Source organism: Anser brachyrhynchus (assembly GCF_964034855.1).
Source record: "Anser brachyrhynchus genome assembly, chromosome: 1".
NCBI lineage: Eukaryota > Metazoa > Chordata > Aves > Anseriformes > Anatidae > Anser > Anser brachyrhynchus.
In genome coordinates, this window is record NC_137694.1 from 19,193,497 (window position 1) to 19,201,006 (window position 7,510).

Sequence of the window (7,510 nt, forward strand, 5' to 3'; positions counted from 1 at the left end):
TAAGGTTTAGCTGACATATAACCCCAGGTATTTTTCTTTAACCTGAGATAATCTGCAGATTTTAGTTCTGCTTTTTGAACATGTATGTGCTTCATATTGAAACAAGTATGGCAGGAAAACTATTTTCCTTCTTAACTTAAAAAAAGGAGAAAAATTGCTTTCCTTGAATGAATCAAAAAAGTATTCCTCTGTGAGTGCGTGTATATGAGAACTTATGGTGCCTTATCATTCTTAATATTTATTAAAATAATATTTTTATTTGTATCTGGTCTATTATGGAGAATTAACCGCCTTTAGAGAAACAAGTTTATTTGAATAGTTCTTCAGTTTTCATTTAGCTAGGTATGTTCACTGATGGTTGAAGCTTTTTAATAACTTTAAGAACTCTTTCATTCATTAAAGTTATTCCAATATTAGGAACAAAATAAAAAGGACCCTTTTTCTTGGTTATTAAATGACAACTATTTTGGCTGCATTCTTCTTTGTTCTACTTTTTAACTGAAACTGGCATTAAAATTTGACTTTAAAAAAGGAAAAAAAAAAGACTAAAAATGATATATTTCTTCTGTCAACAAAAATTAAATATCTTGTAGTTTCAGTGGCTGTGTTATTTGGTTACAACTAATTAGTTGGATCTTAGCCAAAGGTTTTCATTAGCTATATTCTGTGTTCAAAGTTTTAGCCTTTCCTGCAGAAATATCTATTTAATAGAAAATCAGTACTATTTGCTCATTATTTTTTCTGCGTCTTCTACAATTTACCATATTTCAGTCATCCAGCCGTTTAGAGGAAATAACAGCCTGTGACATGGATCACCAGTGTCTCAACATAAATGGTAAACAGTCCAAATAAACTGCTTATCATTAATATAGCTGAAAAAATAATAGATCTACTTAAAACAAATTGACTAGCAAATGTGATCAAACACTGACCAAGAAAAGAGCTGTACATCGTCTTTCCTTTACTTCTAAATAAGCCTTTTTAGTCCTCACTCAATTAAATTTATTCCTATATGAAGATGTAGCACAAGGCCTATCCACCGCTTAAATCCCATGTAATGTAACAACTTTTGCTGGATTTCTAACAGGGCTGAATTTCAGCATGCCGTAATTTATAAGTGATTGGGTGATATTTATAGCTGGATCATGAACAGATTTTTTGGAAACCTTATAAGAAATTCTGTTCTAAAATATCTTTCTATCTGTTTTAGGCACATGCCACTGATCTCCATTAAAGTGATGGCTTGTGAATCATGCTGAAATTATAATAGCAACTCAGGTATGGTTGGACAGGGTTCAGGGAGTTGCTGTCTCCACCTGAAGCCATACATGCAGCCTTGAGGTATGGAAAACAATCACTTATTTTGAAGGTTGCCTTGAGCAAAACGTTATAGGCATATCCTCTAGAATGTATAAACAAATTAAAGCTGAATTCCTGTGTTCTGAGAGTCATTTGTCATCCTATAATCATTGATCAATTCAGAACTTATGATGGCAAATAATAACCTCCATGGTCCAAAACACACAAAATCTGAGAGTTTTTTTCTTCATCATGCTAGGATTAAAAATAGTACGCTTTCAAGAAGACTTATGAGAACTGAAAAACATGGTACAGAACATTTGAAGATTTAATAAACTGAAAGCAAAAACAGAAAGTGTCTATATAAGAGAATTTACAGCACTGAAAGCTGTTTAAAAAAAAAAAAAGAAATTATATTCTGATAATATACAGAGAGAATAATTTAGATACTAAACACTCTGTACTAACCCAGATAGAGCTCAGTCTCTATTTGTGTCATATCAGAAAAGTATGATCCCATTTTTGAATTAATATAGCAAAAATGGAGATTGGTTTTTGAAATATTTATATTTCAACTTTGTAGCCAAAGTCCTCTCTAATGGAATCTTTTAGTTATTAGCATTTATCAAAGAACCTGAAGCAGGAACGCTTCCCTTCCACAGGGAGGAGAAATGGATTAATTTCTATATTGGGATAACACTGGACACACATACACAAAGAAACAAAAAAAAAAAGTAGTAGTTTTGGTTCACTAATATTCTTTCCACCTCAATGTCATTTACAAGCACCAATCTCCTTTCAACGGGGAGGTGCATGCTGCTTCTGGTACAGTGAAACACAATTTAGTTTCTGTAATTCTTTCTATTCAATATAAACCACTTGGAGTAATAATATAAGTATCATATAAGTAATTTTAATTGAAAAACATGAAAAAAAATGAATGACATTGAGTAAAAAGAAAAAGAGTGTCTAAAGTGTCCCAGGCAAAAATTGCTTATGCCTAGATTTACCAATTTAATTCACACAGACAATAAAAGAGTGAGAGGGTAGTGCCCCCTCATTGACAGATAACAGGTTCCACTGGAGAGCTGGAAGCTCAGCAAACCAATATACTGAGAACATTGGAGGACTCTATTCTCCTTCCACTAAATAAGAGTCAAAGTCTTACAGACTTTTTTAGCTTTCTGGCTTTGTATGTGTGTATCTGTATTTTTATTTTAGTATATATAACTCTTTATTGCAACCTGGGGTATTTTTTTATAACTTGTTTCAGGTGACTATGGATCAGTTGTAAACTATTCATCCTAACTAAGTCAGAGAATAAGGGGAGTGGTGTTGTCTCAAGCTTTGATCTCAAAGTATTCTGTAGTGTGTAATGCTCTAGTGTGTAAAATTTTAAGTGGGAAAAGAACTTGGTCATGCAGTTCATGTTTTGTCCATAGTCATTGAGTAAAAGTGGAGGGAAAACTTCTGCCTTATCATTCTCTCTGTATCTTTGAACACTAGGATAAATTCCTTGGCAGTCCCCAGCATTTGTGACTACTAACTCAGAGTTAAGGGTTTGCTAACGAACACCTATGCCACTTCTATGTTTACCTTATTATGTATCAGTATGCAAATCAAATAGCCACTTAATTAAAATCCACTAAACTGGATTTTAAGCTTATAACTCCATATACTAAGCTAGCAACTGTTTCAAGAATCTTCTAGAAATGCAATGTTTCTGTCTCAGGATGACTATTAGGTGACTACAGAGAAAAACAAACAAGCAAACAAAAAACAAACAGAGAAAGCCCCTGTTATATGTTCATGGTAATGAATAGGACCTAGTTCTGGGTAAAACAACAAATGTATTTCTGAATTTCCATCATCAAAATTCTACAGAGCCACATATTTGTTTGTAATCAGCTGAACTTAAAGAGTGAGAGAAATAACACTACTGGAAGGTGTAAATTATGATCTCTAGAATTTCCTCCTAGTGCAGTTATATAGTTCAAGTCTATATAAACTCTTTAGTCTAGAGCAGCAGTCTTACTGAAAATATATATAAAAACAAACAAACAAAACACTTGTTTACATGTGCAGATCTTTGGTATCATTATAAAGTGTGTAGATGTCCACTAAATTATGTTTCATATAACAGTAGAATTGATAAACAGCTTATGAGGTGAGGGAGAAGAAGGAATAGCAGTACTGTACTGCTATTAATCAGAAAAAAAAAAAAAAAGAACATTTGATATGAAAAAAGAACAAATGATATGAAAACTGCTGGCTGGATGTAAGTGGGAATAGAAATGTTTTAAAATCTTTTACATGCTGTATGTTAGTTTCTGTTTCCAAGGAAACCACTTTATTTATCTATATTCACTCACAACAGTTCCACCATTAGAAGACCAGCTGTCAGGGAATTTGGATATTAAGGAAGGAATCGGGGTAAAATGAGGGAGAAAAAAGAAAATAACACTGAAAATCTACATGATACTGGAAATAGCATCCTGTACATGGATGGGGGTGACTTTGGACTGTGTTTATCCTAGCTTTTATGTTCAGGAGACTGTTTCTGTATGCTGGCTATCTTTGAAGCATGACACGCTGTGTACTGTTGTAGAAAAACAAATAATGTAAATATTGAAGCAAAATATGGCTCACTTGGTTGAAGCAAATACTAGAAAGTTCCCTTAGGCTGTTATGAAAACTGGCATGAATGGGATAAATTTAAGAAGGGTTTCCTTTGGAGGAAATTATTCATGTCGCTTTTTTACTTGGGACTGTTATACTTAATGTATAAATAATGAATGAACAGGAAAAGTAATAATAATGGTGACTGCAATTGCTGACAGTTGATGATCTTTCTTATCTTCAGAATTCCTCTGTACTGACATCTGTACCAAATCACTGAGAACAGTCTTAGAAGATGACCTTCCACAAAGTGGTATTTTGGAGATGTCATTATGCTTGAAAGTGATGAGTTTTCACTCATTAGAAGCAAAGGTTTTTGAAAAAAAGTCAGACTTCTCACGTGGTGTAGAAACAGTTAAATAGTAGCAGATAGCTGGCAGATGTGGAAGGAGATAAAAATGGAGATAGAGAAACTTTCCCTGTTCCCATTGAAGGTAGAGGAAAGCTTCTCTCATACACTAGTTACTGTAACAGGAGCTCCTCGTTCTGCTCCCCCCCCCCCCCCTTTTTTTTTTTTTCTTTTGGTGCATAAGGAGATGCCTACAACTAGGAGGATTCCAGAGTGCAGTAGTATGGATGCTTGTCACTGGGATTTTCATATGGATAGTTGACCCAGGTCTGCTTTGACTGTATATGGTCAAAGTATCTCAGCTTCATCTTTCCATGAAAGGAATTAATTCAAATTCACAGTATGATCATGAATTGTTTGGGTTCTACTGACTTTGTCCTGCATAATATCAGTTCAGTAAATTATAGCTGAGAAATTTAAGATCATTTAGACTGTTCTACTGTATGTGCCTGTAGTTTGGCATTCACCCATTCTTGAAATTCAAGGAATTGTCAACTAATCCCTTCAATGGACTCTCAGTTCTCCTCAGCTCTTCCCCTTCCTTCCCTCCTCCCCCCCCACCCCCGACCCTGACTGAATGCATTTTAACCACATGCTGGGGCAACTCTGTCGAGTCTCAAGACAGAACAAGACTATGAGGGCAGAGGGGAGGCAAAGAAGTATTTCTTCTTCACACAACTTACAAGAAAATAATAATAATTTGTGAAAAGACATGTGAGATGGAGTTTCAAGTTTGTGTGAATTCAGAATTAACTGAACATATTCACAGAACATAATCCATCAAAGACTTCTTAAAGCAAAGTCATCGGGTATGTACACTGCATCATAGACTGATGGAATCTTGGAATGTGCTCTGGGAAAGTAACACTGTACTGTTCACTCATTTGTAACTAGGTATTCACAAATAGCTGCAGTTTGTTATTGAAAAGGTTTGTATATTCTTCTTTGTTCATGTGTGGTTTCTTATATATGATAATTTTGCATATGTGACAATTTAGACAAATATCTCAAACTGATTAATAGGACAGTAGGAAATGTTTTGGGTCTGTAATACTATATTTCAAATTCAAAGCAGGACAAATAAAATGTTTTTCACAAGAAAAAATATGGGAATTATATTTTTTAAGGAGTGATAGCTCTATTTTATAAATATCACTATTATAATTTCTCTTAAAGAAGGCAGAAAGGCTTCAATTTTCAACTTTTATGGAAGTCTCATAGTTCTCTTTACAGAATAGACTCAACAAAGAAAAAAAATCAGGGCCAAACATCTAGGGTGTAATGAAGCCCTGTCTAGAAGCCTTCCAATAACTGAGCAAAAAAATAAAGTCAAGTTCTGCTTTTTGACAAAACCCAGAGCATCACATACTCTAAAGAATAAAACAAGCTTATGAACCTTACCCTACTCCACTTATAAGAATTAGATAGGTCTCACAACAGAACATAAACCACAACTTTCTTACAGTCTACGCTCCATCACACAAAGCATTGAGATGGTACCTGTAAACCAGCTGTACTGCTGTTCACACTGCCATGAGTTATTCAGGTCCCAAACCAGCCACCGAGGTAGTATTTGTCCATGCAAAAAAGTTACTTGATGTGAAGTTAAATGCTTGACACTTTGTATGTGATTCTTTAATGCAGAAAAGCATAAACTATTTTTCAGCTGAGCCAAAACTGAAAATCAGGTGGATAGTGTTAGAAGTCCAAAGAAATATTTAAGAGGAAAGCAGTCTGTCATATACATATCCTAATCTGAGCTATTGAATCAAGTTCCTGCATCAAGTCAATGGCTTATTTTGTGGTTAACACAGAATTTTAAAAGTAGAAGAAGAGTAGAAACACGAGGTTTTTTTTAACTGTTACTGTGATGTAACTCAGGTCATTTTACTTCTGTACTGTTAATTTCAGATCTCAGAGAAAGATGAGAATTTTACTTAGTAAAAAATACTGGAGGTAGAATACTTTTGTGGTGAATACATACGACTAATTTCTATCCAAATGTGGATTTAGGAGTAAGAAGCTATGGGAACTTAAATGGGAAACTACACTGGGAAAAAATAAAATAAATTAAGAAATTCATTGTTGTATTCCAGAAATTACAACAGGAGTCAATACTTACTTTCTAAAATTACACTAAAGAAAATGGAAGGAGTAAAATTAATATATTTATCATATTGATATCTCCAGTGTTTCCAACATAAATAATATATGATCATACCTGTCACATATTGGTTGGGTTCATGCAATGGAATAATGGCACAGTTAAGTTTCCTTGTATTAAGCAAAAAAATAAATGTCTTTTTGACCTGACTTGACAAAGAAATGTGAACTGATTAGTGTGGTTAAAAAAGTCTTTTACATGGTGCATCTGGGATAACGATTACCATAAGCACAGTATTGGTTTAAAGCAATAATGATATCAGTTAGGGACTTTGTTTATGGCATTTTTTTATGTCTTATCACATTACCATAAATTTATAGAGATACGGCTTTGCTCATAGAGTAACAAACACTGTTTGTCTTCACTGTTTCTTGTAAGGCTTAGGTGCTTTGTAAATGTATCATGTAAAAATCTTAATACTGTTGACAAAAATGTCACTTTAGCTATCATTACCTGTACTGGTATGATAAAGCTCACCACAAACCTCATACTCCAACAGTGAACTGTGATTTGCAGAGGAACACTGAACTTTCCTCTTAGAGGAAGAGGAGAAGCCAAGGGTTGTTATCTTGTAACCCCATTGTTAAAGAATAAGCAGGAATAAGAAGCTCCAAAGATGGCTTTGCATACCATTGGAAGCTTATTAAAAAACAAACAAACAAACAAAAACAAAACAAAACAAAAAAGCACATTACATTATTAGGTTCATTTTAAAATGAAAAAAGAAATAGATGCATCACATAACTCAAAAAATGCCTTCATATACGCTGAATTTGCTGAAGTGCTGTTTCTCAGGACCGTGGATAATTGGGGTAAAACCACCAGTCTTCTGTGACTATTGTAAGCTGCAGGGAGATTTATGAAAAGCTTAATTGAGGGTAACCGATTCTTCATGCTTTGAATAAAATCATCTTCAGAACGTTCCACTATTTTAAAACTGATGGAATACCAAAAAGATTACTTTTTGTAACTGAGCTTATTCAGCCTGGTTTGATCTTTTCTGAGATGTCTGAAGGCAT

General features: G+C 34.0%; 1 long non-coding RNA gene across 5 annotated transcripts in view; it reads left to right on the top strand.

The window, feature by feature from the left end:
• Positions 1-1,323, top strand: part of LOC308181553 — a 114,348-nt gene extending 113,025 nt beyond the window's left edge. For all 5 annotated transcript variants that reach the window (XR_013941500.1, XR_013941501.1, XR_013941502.1 and 2 more), the window contains one exon: positions 1,211-1,323. This is a non-coding gene — a long non-coding RNA (uncharacterized lncRNA). The remainder of the gene's footprint in view (positions 1-1,210) is intronic.
• The last annotated feature ends 6,187 nt before the right edge of the window (positions 1,324-7,510 follow it).